This window comes from Pteronotus mesoamericanus, unplaced genomic scaffold, assembly GCF_021234165.1.
Source record: "Pteronotus mesoamericanus isolate MK-2021 breed Mesoamerican mustached bat unplaced genomic scaffold, CSHL_Meso_final contig_2, whole genome shotgun sequence".
NCBI lineage: Eukaryota > Metazoa > Chordata > Mammalia > Chiroptera > Mormoopidae > Pteronotus > Pteronotus mesoamericanus.
This window is the reverse complement of record NW_026555084.1, coordinates 31,325,770-31,342,770: the sequence shown is the minus strand read 5'-3', so window position 1 is coordinate 31,342,770 and position 17,001 is coordinate 31,325,770.

The following is a 17,001-nucleotide window of genomic DNA, read 5'->3' as shown; positions in this document are numbered from 1 at the left end:
TTAAAACCCCCCTCCTGGCTACGCATTGATGTTAGGAGAAAACTCGAATTCCTGGTGACGCCCGGCATGAGCTGGCCCCAGCTGCTCCCCGCACCTGCCAACGGCTCTCTCCCACCCAGAGCCTAAGTTCTTCCCACTGAGTTTGTTTCATTTTCTCCACCGCTTTTTACCACCGCCCAATGTTTTCTTGTTTCTTGTGCATCTTCCTTCCCCTGCTCCCAATGACAACGGGACCATGTGTGTCTTTGGCACAATCCCTCAGGCCCATTGCAATGCATGGCACATAGCAAGTAGGTACTCAGATTTGTTGGATGATGGTGGTGGGTGGGTGATAAGGTCACCAAGCGAATTGTCCTTCAATTAGAGGACGTTATTAAAATCAGACTAAGTCTGAACTTTCTACAAGGCCACAGGGAATGACATTTCTTAAAGGTATATAATAAATGTTTCCAAGTATACAGAATAGGCAAGGCTATGCTGTAGAAAAGAGAAAGTTGGATCAAGGAGACCAGAGTCAATTACTCTGGTCTTGAGTATATAACAGCTGAGGATAATTTTGGTGGGCAAGGCTAATTTAGGCATGTCAGTTTGGAAGGCAGCATGTAAACAACTTGGAGAATTCCATAAGTGAATAGAGAGACAAGGCTGATGTCTTAAGAGGAGAGATGAGCTCTATGAGAAAAGACCAAGAACTAAGTCTTGGTGATACTCATATTAGGGCCCAAGAGAATGCTGAGCCAGCAAGAGACCAAGAGGACGAGCAGAACTGGAGACGGAACAACAGGATGTAACCTCAGAGGCGCTACTGGTAACAGCTGGCTGCTAGGCCAGGGACAAGTCCCGAGACTAGAGCACCACCAGCCACAGCATGTCAGCTGTGCTTTGTTGTGGTGACAGTGCCGATTTTAAAGCATGTCTCCTTAGGAGCTTGAGCAAGAATAGCCTACCACTTGTCTGCAAAGCCGCAAATGAAACATGCAAATGCAACATGCAAATGACTTCCTGGAGTTGACCTGTTCCTCCCATCCGCCCCAGCACAGCTGGGTCCAGAGTGGGTGGTGACACATGGTTCAGAGGAACAGTAAGGAAGCTCTTGACCCTTCTGCCTCCTGCCCCCCCCACCCCCCCACGTTGAGTGCAGGGGCCTTCAGTGGCTGTATATTTAACAGAAGCACCTCCCAGAAACTGGCTTAAAACAATCTCAGGCTTTAGATTAGTTCCATTTAGAGTTCAAGCGGGAGGTGGTGGTACTTCCAGCAGCACGTCAGAAGCCAGCAGCAAGCACGTCAGGAAGGGAGGGAGGGGATCTGTGTTGCAGGACAATCTCAGCCCTGGGAGCTCGGGCCGGAGGGTAACCACGTCCTATCCCTCCCCCTACTTTCAGGTTATCGCCAATTCTGCCCCAAAAGGTAGAAAAGTAGTATTTTTTTAATGACTGAAAGGTGAATCATTGCTATGAATTCTGACCCCCTTTAAATCGCCATCCCCAAAGAGTTTTCCAGTTGCTGTAATAACCAGCTTCAAGTGGACGATCAGAGGAAGTCTGAGATTTGGGTTTAATGAGAAGCCCTACCCTCTATCTCCAAGAGAGAAGACAGATGGCTTTTTACAGGCCTGGGGCGGGCTCGCCTTATGGGCCTATTTCAGGGGCAGCGGCCCAAGCACACCGATCACACGTCGGCAGTGCTGCGCACCTCGGAGTCCGTGGAGCAACATTAATAGGGAGGTTGAGTCCCATTTTGCAGGTGGGGAAACCGTCTCAGACATCATTCCCCAGCGAAACCCAGAGTTCCCACAGCTGTTACACATCAGAGCCGGGACTCCAGCCTGGATCCGTCCAATTCCTGCGTGGTGCTTTGGATCACTAAGCTTTGCAGCAAACAATCTGAACACAAGGGTCTGGTTAGGAAAACACCAAGTCACCACCGTGGCGCTTAACATGTGGGGTGAGATGTCGGAAAATAGGAAAGCAGGTGTTTTAGGCAACGGAAGCCGTGGAGGCCACCGCATTGCTGTCTCACCTGCTGTGAGTGACCCGCCAGCTCAGCTCATGAGACGGAATGTGCATCAGAGGGCAGTTTGGTACAAGGAGATAAAATGCCTCGCTCTAGGACCATTGCCATGGGAACCATTCATCCTTCTGCCACATTCCAGAAGGCATGGCCACAAGGAAGCTTGGAGGTGGCGCCAGGGGTTCAGATGGCTGCCACATTCCTTCAAATCAGCTACTGAGGGTGAGGTGGCATAAGCAGAGGGGGGCGCGCCCTCCGATCGGACAGGGTTCTCTCCTCTCCCTGAGGCGTTTTGAGGGAGCAGTTTGAAAGTCATGGATTTGGCCAGACCACTGCATTTGGAGACTTTCTGCAAAGCCAGCTGCAAAACAAACCCTCCTGGCTTTCACAGCCTCTCCAGTCACAGCTCGGGGTGGCTTCCTTCCCTCACACTGCTATTGGCAGCATCCGGGGGAGCTGGCTACCCCGTTCTCCTTTACCGGCAGCTTCTGAATTTGAGCTCCCGAGAAAGCCAGGCTGGTTATGTAGGCAAATGCCGCCAAACTACAGGGCGTTAGCCAACGCCCCCCCCCCCCCCGCAGCCCCCAGCCTCAGGCCAGCTCTGCTGCTCCCCATACAGACCCCTGCCCTGGCTTTTGGGGGCAAAACCAAGCCAAGGGTGGCCAAGTGTCATTAATGGTCCCAAGTCACTTTTTCTGGTCAGGGCATTACAGGACATGTTGGGTTTTTCCTATGCATTTCTCTATGTAGCCAAGCTTTGACTGAGAGCATCTTTCATGAACTGAGAACTGTGTTAAATTAAGATATATTTCAACATCCAAGAGTTGGCTTCCCTAAAGCAGTATTTTTCTATTTTAAATTAACACAGCCTTCAGGAATGTGCTGAGCGTTAACTCCCAGTCACCCCACTTGTCCTCCAAGTTAACCTTTGAATGCTCCACCACCGTCTCCACGCCCCGGCGCTCTGCGTGTGCGCGGAGGGGCCCGGCTAATTACAGACGGGGAACTGGCTGCACGGTTTGGGGCCATGTTTCTCCTCTTCGCCTGTACTGTGGACATCTTTGATGACTGTATGTTGAGATCTATGTCACTAACAGACACTTTTCAAACAAAATAGCATTTGTTTTAAGCTAAAACTACACGAGGGGCTGGACCAAGGCTTACTCTCCAGGAAGGCCTGAGCTGGCCGCGGCTCCCAGGCCTGCAAGCAGACACCGCGGGCCGGGTGGGGGCGCGGGCGGGGGTGGTGGGCCCTTTGGCTCCCCGCAGGGCTTCGCCAACGTGGGTACGACATGTCCAGTCACCCCGTTTGATGCAGCGGGGCCCTCAGCCAGGCCTCCCTCCAGGGCTCGCGCTGGCCTGGAGGGCAGGCACGTGTCACGGCAAGGAAGGAGGAGGAGGCCAGGCCCTCTTCCCAGTGACCGCACCTCCCGGGCTTGGGAAGGCTTTGTGGGAGGGTCAAACTGGGTGCCAACTCCCTCGGGTGAAAAAGTCAGAGGGACAGCCCAGGGAGAGGCAGCATAAGCAAAGGCACGGGCCACCCAGGCCCGCTGGCTGCTGTGCGGTCACAGGGGCTTGGCGCATCCCGAGAGCTCCCACCTGGGCTCTGCAGAGTAGTAAATGGACACCCGCCGTCTGCCACATCCTCCTCACCCACCCTGGAAACAAGCCGGGGCCCCCAGCACAGTTTCCGTAAAACGAGGCTGCATTCAGCGAGGCGTCGCCCAACAGAGGCCGTCGGGGAGCCGCTGGCTTTGGGGAGAGCACGGCCGCAGCACCTGGCCAGGGGCCCCGCAGAGCTCTGCGGCTCATTACCTGAACAAGAGCGAGGCACCGCGTCAAGCCCTAGAAGGAGGGCTCAGGGAGCACACAGCCACCCCAGGCGCCCCGGGCACCCTCACGCACGGGGACGGCCACCACCGCTGGTTACTCACTGGGCAGGGAGCTGCGGCCTCCACCCCCCTGGTCGGCCTTAAGTGCCCTCAGCGGGTGGCAGGTGTTTTGGGGCATCTGGCCTTGCCTTGCTGGGTTGGTTTCTGACTTAAGCCAATGGTTCTCAGCTCTGGGTGCATATTGGAATCACGTGAGTAGCTCTGAATGCGTTGGGCCGGGGCCTTAGCCCAGAGGCCGAGTTGGTCTGGGGGCAGGGGGTGGGGGGCTGCAGGTGACTCCCCTGTGCCGATGAGGCATAGACATGGGCCTTCAGGCTCTGCAGCTGCAGCCTTTTGAGACCCTCAGCTGGACTATTAAAGGTGAGGGGCAGGGGAATCTCCCTCCAGGAAGTGTTGCATTCTGGGTGTTTAGAGTTCTAGGGTGGCTAGATTGAGAGGCCCCTTTGTAAAATCTGAGCAGTAGGCTTAAAGCGGATGTCGAGCAATTAACCAATGTTTGTTCCCATGGCAAGGAGATAGCGTGGTGGGTTTGCTTTGTATTGAAGTGGGAACAGGAACAAAATTTCATGTATTTATTCTACAAATATTTATAGTCTCCACTGTGTGCCAAGCATGCGATAGTGAACAAGGTGACCTGGTCCCTGCCCTTCTATCAGGAGCAGAGATGGGTCCTCCCAGCACAGCAGAAGCAGGGCAGCAACTGAACAACACAGGGCCAGGGAGGTCAAGGAGGGCTTCCTGGAGGAGGCAGTTCTAAAGTCAAGTCCTCAGGAAAAGCAGGAGTTAGCAGGTAAAACACTGTGAGAAAGGTGCTCCAGGCAGAGGGAACAGCCTAGGAAAGGTCACTGAGGCAAGGGAATGGCCAGTTCCACTGGCGACATAGGCCATTCAGGAGGCCAGAGAAGCGACGGGATCAGGGCTGGGGTGGCGGGGTGAGGGGTTGGGAGCTGTCCATCGTGGTCCAGGCAGGAAGAGGTGGCACTGTCTGTAGGGGGTTTTAAGCCAAGGATACACTGACTACAAGTGTGTTTGCCTTTTAGTACCACGAGCCAGGAATTCCGAGCAACGTTGGCAAGCGGCACCCACCCCCTTCCTCACTCTCTGGAAGTGTTCGCACCTTGGCCTGACGCGGCAGGGAGCCCCGGGCCTCCGCAGGGTCGTGCTGCTTTTTGCATCGTTTTTTACTTTCTCATTATGGAAAGATCCAAATCCATAAAAGCAGAGAGAACAGTACAAACGAAGCTTTAAGTACCTGCCACTCGGGTCCACCCATCACCACGTTCTTTCTCCGCCCTCCCCCCCCCCCGCCCCGCCTTCTTCAGTTCGTATTTATTAATTTTTGCTGAGTGTTTAAAGGAAATCTCAGACATCAGATCATCTCACCCATTAATATTCAGAACAAATCTCTAACAGATGAGAGTTTAAAAGCTAAAACCAAGAGACCCTGATCACATCTACCAAAATCAACAGCCATTCTGCGCGCATCATTTTGGAGCGTTTAGGCTACAGCCTGGGGAAGGCGAGGGAAGGAGGAGCAGCCCGAGGGGGTGGCCGGGGGTCCGCGCAGAGAGAGCGGCCAGGCCCGGGGTGCGCTGGGTCTGGGAAGTGAGGGGGGCGGAGAAGCGGGGGCTCTGAGAGGGTGCAGCGTGGAGGTCAGGGGTGGACCCTCACACCCAGGTGCCTGAAGGACCTTGAGGGGGGATGCAGCGAAGGCCAGTCAGTTCAGAGCTGGGCAGGACTCGGTGACCTGTTGGAGGTGGTGGTGGGCGACAATGATACAGCCGCGTAGCTGAGGCCACGGTTTTAAACGGAAGTGCCTGGCGAGTGGGAATGTCAGAAGAGGGGGTTCCGGATGACTTGTGCAGGCCTGGCCCCGCAGGATCCAAGGTGATCGTGAGGAATCGTCCGGCCCTCCATCCCGCACGTGGTGTGGGGGTGGTCCCTGGCCGGGAGGAGCATTTACCATTGACAGCGCTCACACTGGAGAGCGCGGGCTGGGGAAGGGGCGGGGGGCCATGTGTGGACTGAAAGACTGACTTCTGCTCGGTTTTCACTGCTGTTTTCAAGTGCTCCGCAGCAGTGCGCCCCCTGCTGTCCACACCCCTGGCCGACGGCCTTCACCATCCCCCCAACCTGGGACATCACCGGTTACAAATGTATAAGTGCCTGTGCCTTATATTATGAATTGGAAGGGGTTTAAAAAAAAACAAACCCGAAATTGAAGAGTTGCTGGCACAATTCCCCAGGAGATTCAGAGGAGGTTGTGCCCTCAAGGTCGGTCTTCGGGGATCCACTGGCCCCTGAGGAAGGCAGCTGATAAACACCCTTGGCCGCTGTGCCTGCCAGCTTGTGTGTGTCTCTGTGAGGTTGCGTCTGTGTGCATCTGTCCATGTGTGTGTGTGTCTGTGCTCACATGTGTCAGAAAGCCCCCGGGCTCGGGAGAGACCTTGCCTTCCCAGATGCTGACCCTTATAGAGCTAGTTTCAGGCCCAGAACCAGGAGATGCAGAGGGAAGGGGATGTTACAGAAAGAAAAAGGCAGGAGGACAGACAGCAAAGGAAACTGAGGGCTGATTACTTACCAGAGGGCACTCAGGGAAAGTCAGGACCTGAAACCCTCCATGTGGTCATTTTTTCCTACAAGCGTGTTCTGTTTTTCTTCTCTTTGGGGCCTCGGAATAGCAGGAGAAGAAATTTTGCCCAGAGCCCAGAGTCACGTGTGGCCTTTTCCTCACACCATGTACCTCGGGAGCTGGGCCGTGGACAAGGCCCCATCCGGGAGCGGGTGCCGGGCACCCCTCCGCACCGGCCTCCTCAGAGGACAGGAGCGGACCAGGCAGGCTCCCTGCAGCCAAGCAGTTCAGGACTCAGGGGCCGTCGCTCCAGTGTCTAGGTTCCACTAGGCTCACAGGGCCTTTGCGTCCCTATGATCACCTTGCTTGTGTAGCAGCCTGATGAGAGAGATATTATTATCATCCCCGATGAGAGAGTGAGGCAGGCGCTCAAAGGCAGCCGTGCGTGTCCAGCTTGATGCTGCCACTCCCTGCGGTGGCTCTGTGGGGGACACGCTGTCTTCACAGGGGGCAGGAGACTAGGAGGAGAACAAGGCCAAGGTTTGCTGCGGCCCAGTCCCCGGCTCCAGAGGGAGCGTGATAAATATATGCTGGCTGGATGGATGGATGGATGGATGAGAGATTACCCAGATGAGCTGAAGTTTGAATCCCCCCTGAGCTTTTCTCACACTGGGCTTTACTTGACCTTTCAAGAGTCACAGAAAGTAAAGAGACTCCCTCCTTTAGAAAAATAATAAGTCCTGGCTGGTGTGGCTCAGTGGATTGACTGCTGGCCTGTGGACTGATAGGTCACAGGTTCAATTCCCAGTCAGGGCACATGCCGGGGTTGCAGGCCAGGTCCCCAGCAGGGGGTGCACGAAATGCAACCACACATTGGTGTTTCTTTCCTTCCCCCTAAAAATAAATAAAAAAAATATTTTAAAAAATAATAATAACAAATACTTCTTGATGAAGGGAATGATGCTGGGGGAGGGGGTAGAGGGAGAGATGAGAAGTTGAAATTTTTGAAATAACATGAAAGGGGCACTTTCGTGTCAAATAAAATTAGATTGACATATAATTTAAATGCAGTATGAAAAAGAAAGCAATGCAGCTGGAGAAATCTGTCCTCAGCAGCCTTGACCACCATATTCTGGGATTCCATGGAATTCATGATTCATTAGAAAACCTCCAGCTGGCTTGGAATCTGAGACTTTGCAAGCTGGGCTGCGTGTGCAGAACTCCTTGTCAGGCCCCAGCTGCTCTCTGCCACAGTTCCAGAGCCTCCTGCTCAGAGGAGCCTGTCCCAGGCCCCACGTTCCGTTTCAGAGCCTGTGAGAAGCTTCCAGCAGCGGCCGCCCAGGCTGTCCCTGCAGAATTGCAGGGGCTCTGGGACGAGGCGTCAGCTGCCGGCCCAGGCCCCATGGCCGTGTCTGGTCTGCAAGGAGCACACTGGGCACTGTGCTCGGGTTGCCAGGGCTCCGACTCACAGCCATCCCGGGAGGGCACGGACCCCCTTCCTCCGCGGTGCCAAACCACAGCTGGAAATCAATGCGGCTTCTGGAATCTGCTGGGAGGGACCTTCCACTACCACCCTAGGGCGGGCGCAGGGGCGGGGGGAGAGAAAGCAAGCCTCTGACTTATATTTCCTTTTCTTCCCTAAAATGTAAGTTCATATCCTTAGATAGCCCTTCTCATTGAAAAACCTTCAGGCAACACTGATAAATTTAAAGCAAGTTTAACCACAAATCACCTGCAATCCCGCCCCCCAGAACTAACAGGCGTGATCAGCTGGCTGAGCGTCCTTTCTTTTAAGCTGGGGGTGCATCCACTCGTTCACAAAATGGGCTCCAACTGTTCTAGAACTTTTGTTTGTTTGTTTATTGATATTTTACTTTCTTATCCTCACCTGAGGACCTTTTTTTCATTGCATGTAGAGAGAGAGGAAGGGGGAGAAAGAGAGAGCGAGAGAGAGAAACGTCAATGTGAGAGAAACATTGATCATCTGCCTCCCGTACGCACCCTGTTTGGGATTGAACCCATAACATTTTGGTGCACAGGACAATGCTCCAACCAACTGAGCCACGTCGGCCAAGGCTCTATAACCTTAAAAAAAGCCCCAATATGCTATGGTCCTTGCTCTGTGCCAACAATCATGAATTTATTTACATTGTCAGTGAAAAAAATATCCATTGTCGCTTTATTTAACTTTATATTCACTTTATTAACTAATCCTCTGTGGATGGGCATTTAGGCTGTTTCCAACTTTTCATTCTCACAATCTGACCACCTCACTAGTGGTCCCTGCAGGATTTCCCCTCCTGCTCCCTTGTGTGGGAGGCCAGTTCAGAGCGGCCTGAAGGACGGGGCGGGCGGGGGCGGAGAGAGGAGTGGAGAAGGCGGGGAGGAGGGAAGGTCCCCCAAAGAACTGAGGCAGGAGCCTGGCGCGGGCAGTGCCTGGCGAGGGCCAGAAGCCTCGGGCGGCCTGGGCTGCTCTCCTCCAGAGCAGAGGGTCCCAGAGCCGGAATGCCCTGAAGGACTGGGTTCGACCGGTCCCTGTCCCCGCAGCCTAGTAATAACCTACACGTGCAAACCATGTGCAATGCGGAGCTGCGACAGTCAGAGGGTGCAGTGAAATGCTCCCAGGGGACCCAGGGGGCCAGCTGCGGAGGACGCAGCCCAGCAGGCACCCGCAGAGACCGGCCGTGGAACACGGAGGCATGAGGAACGCGTCTGATTCTGTTCTCTCACTCCACCCCCCGCCCCGCGCAGGTCAAGTCATAGGAACTCGAGGCTCCAACCCTCGACCTGGCGGAGAGAAGCCACGTGTTTCCCAGGGAAGTAGCATAGGATCAACACACTGCAGATGGCGGGGGATTTTTTGGGGTCTCCGTCCTGAGTCATTCAGAGAGACCCTTAAGCTGTAGGCAGCATATTATCACTTCAAGGTATTTTCAAGAGAGGCCACAGACCAGGATAAAATATTTACAAAGCACATATCTCACCATGGCCTTGTATCTAGAATATATAAAGAACTCTCAAACTTCAATAGGAAAACAAACTACCTGATGATAATAAATGGGCAAATGATGAACAGACACTTCACTAAAGAGGATATGTGGGTGGCAAATAAACATGTGAAAAGTTACTCACCATCATTATTTGATGATGATTAGTTAAACAATTTAAAAAGCATTTTCAAGTCCTATTCCCACTTGATTGTCCCACCAGTTCTGTGATGTTAGTTGTTGTTATTACTTATTCCCATTTTATAGAGAAGAAATGGAGGTACATGGAGGTTAACTGACTTGCCCAAGGTCAGAACTGAGACTTAAAGCAGGGAATTCTTTCTACGTGGGAGGCTTCCATGTTCTAAGAATGTTCTAGAAGCCAACACTTACTATCCAATTGCATAAGGTCATGCTTCTCATTTTAAACAAGGAGAGAAGACCACATCCCACCCACACACCCCCACCATCCTGACCAGCCTCATAAGCAGTAAGACCCCACACAGGGCCTGTCCCTATGGGTGCCCCGTAAAGGGGAAGCAAGCGACTCTTGAATGGCCAATAGCAGTGTACTTGCAGTCTGGGAAAGCCCTGCCCTGTAGACCAGCCACGGCTGGTGCTTTGCTTCATAGAAAGGGCAACTGGTCCCAGCCCAGGGCCTGGTCACAGCAGGAATCTGTAGCTTCGGCTTCCTGGCCCGGGTCTGGACCTGGGCTTGAGGTGCTGTGATGCACCTTGACTGAGAACTCAGTTCCAGTTGAGGTTCTGGACCTTGGTCCTGGCTCTGGGGCTCTCCAAGGGCACAGGGCGTGGGGGCCTCCAGGCTGGCAGAAGGCGAGAAGGGCACAGGGTTGTGCATGGCACCCCTCCTCCACCTTTATCCCCTGTATCTCCTCTGCCCTCCCCAGCCATCCCACACAGCGCTCAGCACAGTGTTTCCCTACCGGAGGCCAGGGGCGATGCTACAAACTCCTTGAAGGCAGAGGAGAGTGTCTAGTTAACTGCATGTCTTGGTTAGGGTCCAGCAAAGAACTTGGCACAGAGCTCAAGGAAGGGAGAGGGGCCGGGGTGCGGAGAGATTGGTACAGAGGGTTTAGCAGGCCTATTTCCTAAGTTGGTTGTTTGGGGGCAGGGCCCGGCCTCCTGTGAATGCCGCGTTGCAGGGGTTTCTGGACGTGGATGTCAAAAAACATTCCCATCTCAACTACCACCTGAACGGAGCACTGTGCTTGCAGTCACTGTTCCTATCCCATGGATCTGACTTCCATTCATTCAGCAAATACTGATTGATCATCTAATAGATGCCACGCTCTTTACATATATGAACTCATTTAATTCTCATAACAGGCCTATTTGCTAAGTGCCACGGTTATCCCCGTTCTGTAGGCGAGAGCGCTGAAGCATGGTGAGGTCACAGAGCTAGTAAGGTGCAAACCCAGAGAACCTGGATTCACAGTCTAAGTTCTTGGCCGCCACAATCTACTGCCTCTCAGGGAAGCAGGCCAAACTGCTTCCCTCATCCTACTTACATTCTGTGGGGAAAAGGGCCCAGAAATCATCTGATAGATTATTGTTAGACAGTCATAAGTGCTAGAAAGAAAAGCAAAGCCATGTCTCAGACACTGATTTGCTGTGTGTCTTTGGGCAAATTGGTTCACCCCTCAGAACCTCTGTTTTCTGATAAAAGCAGGTCATTTTTTTTTTTTTTGTGCATGTATCTGTCCAATTTCCCCTATACCATTTATTGACTAGACTACCTTTACAGCATTGTTTGTTCTTGCCTCCTTTATTGAATAAAATTGACCAGAAAGGCATGGGTTTATTTCCGGGCTCTTTATTCTCTTCCTTTACTCTGTATGTCTGTTTTTATGCCAGTACCATGCTGTTTTGGTTACTATGGCCTTGTAGTATAGTTAGATATCAGGTGGCATGATTACTTCAACTTTGTTCTTCTTTCTTGAGATTGCTGTGGCTATCGGGGGTCTTTATGAGTGGTCAAAAAAAGCTGTGGTCTATTTACATAGCGGAATACTATTCAGCTATAAACAAGAAGAAAATCTTACCCTTTGCCACAGCATGGATGGATCTGGAGGACATTATGCTAAGTGAAATAAGCCAGTCAGAGAAAGACAAATACCGTATGATTTCATGTATATGTAGATTCTAATGGACAAACTAAACAAAAAGAAATAGACTCATTGATTCAGAGAACAGACTGACAGCTGTTAAAGGGGTGGTCATTCAGGGCTGGGTGAAAAAGGTGAAGGGGTTAAACAAGCAAACAGAAACAACCCCTCGTAGACACAGACAACAATATGGAGATTACCAGAGGGAAAGGGGGTGGCGGGAGGTATACGAGAGTAAAGGGGTGATAAATCGTGACAGAAGGAGTCTTGACTTCGGGTGGTGAGCACATAATACAATCTACAGATGATGTGTTATAGAATTATGCACCTGAAACCTACAATTTTATTAAGCAATGTCACCCTAATAAATTCAATAAAATTAAAAAAATAAAAGCAGGTCATTAGTCATCTGTCACACCCACGTGCCCCAGTTGTTGGAAGGGTCAAAAATAAGCTAATGGACACAGGTCCCCTTCATTTTTATTTTTTTCTACCAATACCAAACCACAGTGAGACACCACTTCATACTCACCAAGATGGCCATAGTAAAAAATAATGAAAATTAAGTGTTGGTGAGGATATGGAGAGATTGGAACCCTTGTGGACTGTTGGTGAGAAGATAAAATGATGGCTGCTGCGGAAAACAGTTTGGTGGTTCCTCAAAAAACTAACCATAGAATTACCAATGATTTAGCAATTCCATTCCCAGGTACATATTCAAAAGAATAGAAAATGGGTGCTCAAACAAATACACGTACACCTATGCTCTTAGAAGCACAATTCACTACAGCTGAAAGGTGGGGCAACTCAAATGCCCACCAATAAAAGAATATATAAAGAAATCGTGCTCTATACACACTGTGGAATGTTATTTAGCCATAGCAAGGAACGAAGGACTATATAGTCTACAACATGATGAACCTTGAAAACATTATGCTAAATGAAAGAAGCCAGTCACAAAAGTCACAAATTGTCCATTCCTATGAAATAACTAGAATAGGTAAAACCATAGAGACAGAAAGCAGATGGGTGGACTTCTGGCCAAGATGGAGTCATAGGCAGATACACTTTGCTTCCTCACACAACAAAAAGAAGGATGGCAACAAATTTAAAAACAAAGAAAACCAGAACTGCCAGAAAATTGAACTGTATGGAAGCCCGACAACCAAGGAGCTAAAGAAGAAACATTCGTCCAGACTGGTAGGAGGGGTGGAGATGGGCAGCTGGGAAGAAAGGGTGGAGACAACGCACCGCGAACTGGGGTGAGTGAGACAGCAGCTGGCAGACTTGGTGGTCCCACATTCATGTGCAGATAAACCAGGAGGAACAACTGGGGAGCAAGACAGACCGCGCAACCCAGAGTTCCAGCAGGGGAAACTAAGCCTCAAAACCTCTGGCTATAAAAACCTTTTGGGGTTGTAGTGGTGGGAAAAACTCCCAGCCTCACAGGAGAGTTCTTTGGAGAGCCCATGGGGTCCTAGAACATACACAAGTCAACTCATCTGGGAATCAGCACCTGAACGGGCACAATTTGTTTGTGGGTAGTAGGGGAAGTGACTGAAAGCAGGGTGAGAGCTGAGCAAGCATTGTTCCCTCTCTGACCCCTCCTCCACATACAGCGTCACAACACAGTGAAGCAGGTTGCCCTGACCTGGCAAATATCTAAGGCTCCGCCTCCTACAAAGTAACAGATATGCCAAGATAGAGATATATGGCCCAAATGAAAGAACAGATCAAAACTCCAAAAATAGAACAAAGTGAAGAACAGATAGCCAACCTATCAGATGCACAGTTTAAAACACTGGTAATCAGGATGCTCACAGAAATGGTTAAATACAGATGCAAAATAGAGGAAAAAGTGAAGGCTATGCAAAGTGAAATAAAGAAAAATATACAGAGAACCAACAGTGAAGGGAAAGAAACTGGGATTCAAATAAACGATTTGGAAGAGAAGGAAGAAATAAACATTCAACTGGAACAGAATGAAGACACAAGAATTTAAAAAAAAAAGAGAGAAGCTGAGGAACCCCTGGGACAACTCTAAACGTTCCAACATCTAAATCCTAGGGGTGCCAGAGGGAGAAGAGGAAGAGCAAGAAGTTGAAAACTTATTTGAACAAATAGTAAAGGAAAACTTCCCCAATCTGGCCAAGGAAATAGACTTCTAGGAAGTCCAGGAAGCTCTGGGAGCCCCAAAGAAATTGGACCCAGGAAGGACACACCAAGGCACATCATTATTACATTTCCCAAGATTAAAGATAAGGAGAGAATCTTAAAAGCAGCAAGAGAAAAGGAGACAGTTACCTACAAAGGAGTGCTCATAGACTGTCAGCTGATTTCTCAAAAGAAATCTTGCAGGCGAGATGGGGCTGGAAAGAAGTATTCAGAATCATGAAAGGCAAAGACCCCTACATCCAAGATTCCTCTATCCAGCAAAGCTATCATTTAAAATGGAAGGGCAGATAAAGTGCTTCCCAGATAAAGTAAAGGAATTCATCATCACCAAGGCCTTATTATATGAAATGTTAAAGGGACTTCTCTAAGAAAAAGAAGATGAAAACTATGAACAGTAAAATGACAACAAACTCACAACTATCAACAACTGAACCTAAAAAACAAAAACAAAAACAAAAACAATAAGCAAACAACTAGAACAGGAACAGAATCACAGAAATGGAGATCGCATGGAGGGTTATCAGCAGGGAGGAGGAATGGGGAGAGTGGGGAAAAAGGTACAGGGAATAAGAAGCACAACCGGAGGTACAAAATAGACGGGGGTGAGGGGGGAGGTTAAGAATAGTATAGGAAGTGGAGAAGCCAAGGAACTTATATGTACGACACATGGACATGAACTTGGGGGTGGGGATGCTGGTGGGAGGGGGTTGTAGGGTGGAGGGGGATAAAGGGGAGAAAAAAATGGTACAACTGTAATAGCATAATCAATAAAATATACTTAAAAAAATAGAAGCAGATGGGTGGTTGCCTGGGGCTAGGGAAGAAACCGTTTAATGGCTTTCCTTTGGGGCTGATGACAGTGTTTTGAAACTAGATAGAGATGGTACTTTCTCAACATTGTGAATGTACTAAATACCCTTCAGTTATTCACTTAAAATGGTTAATTTTATGTTACGTTAATATTTTTCTCAAAAAAGTGAATTAAGGACTTGGCGGGGGCGGTGAGGACGGGGTGATGGTAGATGCCAGGGAGAGAGCTCCCCCGGCGACTGTTCCCTCCTGACCCAGCGGCCACCTCGGAGCTTGAGAAGGGCACACAGGACCGTTAGCGGCTGTCCACCCCATTTTACAGACAGGTGGGGGGCACGTTCAGAGATGGCGGGGACTTGCTCAGCTCCTCAAAATGCGTGGAAGTCATGGAGGACTTAGAGGCAGGATTTACAGCTCACAGCCAGCTCTGCACCACGATGCTGTAGGGCCTCTGCTGGTCATCGAAGCCTGGAAGGGGCCCCTGGCCATGATCACATGGGGGAAAGTCAAGCTCACACTGGCCTTTTGGCCTGAGTGTGTGAAACGGACAAAGTCATCAACCAGAAGGCTATCCGGGCTCACCAAGGCCAAAGGCTACGTGTGAGTCAGCCCGGGGCCTCCTTGACAGGCAGCCTCCTCTGTGAGGGCAGCTACGGCTTTAAGAGGAAAACCCATTAGCCAACTGATCGATTTCTGCATCCCTGTGCTGAGGTCATCAGTTTCGCCACAAGGGCCGCTGAGGAAGGCCAATGTCCTGGAATTAGGCATTTACTGACCCTCGCCCCCATCCCACAGACCAGGGTGTCCAGGCAGGCCAGGGGCTGAGGCCAGCCGAGCCGCTGGAGCCCTGAGGGCTCCTTCCGTTTGCTGGCTCAGACCTGTTGGGCAGGTATGAAAGGGACGGGCCGGCCTCTGCGGGGCACCTAGTCTCTTTCAATATGGTCTCAGGTGGGATGCTGTGGGAGATGGGAAACAGGATGGGGGCTGGGGGGCGTGCCACGGAGGAGCCACCCAAGGGCAGCAGAGATAACGGTGAGAGATGAGCAGGAGGGAGCTCATTTCTGGAGCAGCTGCCTGCCCCGGAGCTGTGGAGTGAGCATCTCATTCACTGTTCCACGGGGCCTGGACCTACTCGCTAGGAGACAGCTGCCAGGACTCGTGCTGCACCCCGCGGGGAGGCAGGAGAAGCTGGGATTTGAACTCGGACCCGCCCACTTCCCTAAACCAGCTGCTTCCATCAGGGGAGGGAGGGGGCGCTGGAGTCACAGCGGGTTCAGTCCCAGCCTGCCCTTCCCGCTCTCCCTAACGCAGCTCTTCCCCGCGACGCCCCATCCCAGAGGACTCTTGTAGCTTTTCCATTCATTGAGCTGAGGGCTTTTTTTTTTTCTGTTTTGTGTGTAATTTTTTTTCATAACTAAAAAACCTAGAAAGAGCTGTTGCTGGTGGGAACAGGGATGGTTTGCATTTTGGGGTCAGGAGTGGGGGTCAAGACTGAGCAGGAGTCTCGTGGCCTCCGAGAGGGGTGAAACCTGGGATCAGAGGCCTGCACAGCCCTCTGGTCAGGGTCTGGGCCCAGGGCTCTGTGCCCCAGGCCACCAGGCCAAGACAACAGCAGTGACATCTTAGCTCGTGGTTCTCAGCAAAACCACTATTGAAAAAAGTACAAGCAGCCATACTGGAGTAAACAGAGGAGAATTTCTTGCCCTTCTCCCCCATTAGAACAATTAAAAGGGAACCCAGCACTCATACATAGCAGTTGTTTGGTTTTAATGACAAGTCTAATGCATTTTCATCTGACTTGGCTGATAGGCGAATTTTCTTTTCATGTGGATTTTGGTTTCATCTCCCTGGTGATTCCACTTATGTTAAACAGAACTAGGAAAATGAGAGAGCAAAAAGGTAATGCAAGTGAGTGTCAGGGATGACAAATGACCAAAAAAAAAAAAGAAGCATTTATGTGGAGCAATTGTACCATTCAGAAAGGGTGGGGGGCGGCGCAAGGAGTCCACTGAGCCGTCCACTGGGACACGTGGCAGAGCCGGGTGCCACCCAAGTCTGCTGGCGGCCAGTGAAGACTGTTGCGAGCAATCAGCAGAAACTGGGGCCTCGGACCCCGTGCTCCTCCTCAGTGCCGGGCTCGGGAGGGATGGGGTGGGGTTGTTACCCAGGGCTGGGAATCTTTAGTGGGAAAAGAGTTCCATCCTGATTTTCACTGCCTTCGGCGGAAACGTACCGTTTCCTCCCCTTTTAACACAGGCAGCAAATCACAGTGCTATTAGCGGCACCTGTGACTTCGGCCCAGGACGTCAGCTAGATTTTTGTATCACGTTACAATTGTTGCAGAGAGTCCAAAGACTGTTAATTCTCATTGTTGCTTCGAATCTGCAGTGGCTATAAGACCTACCGTTAGATCCCGTTATTTGATGT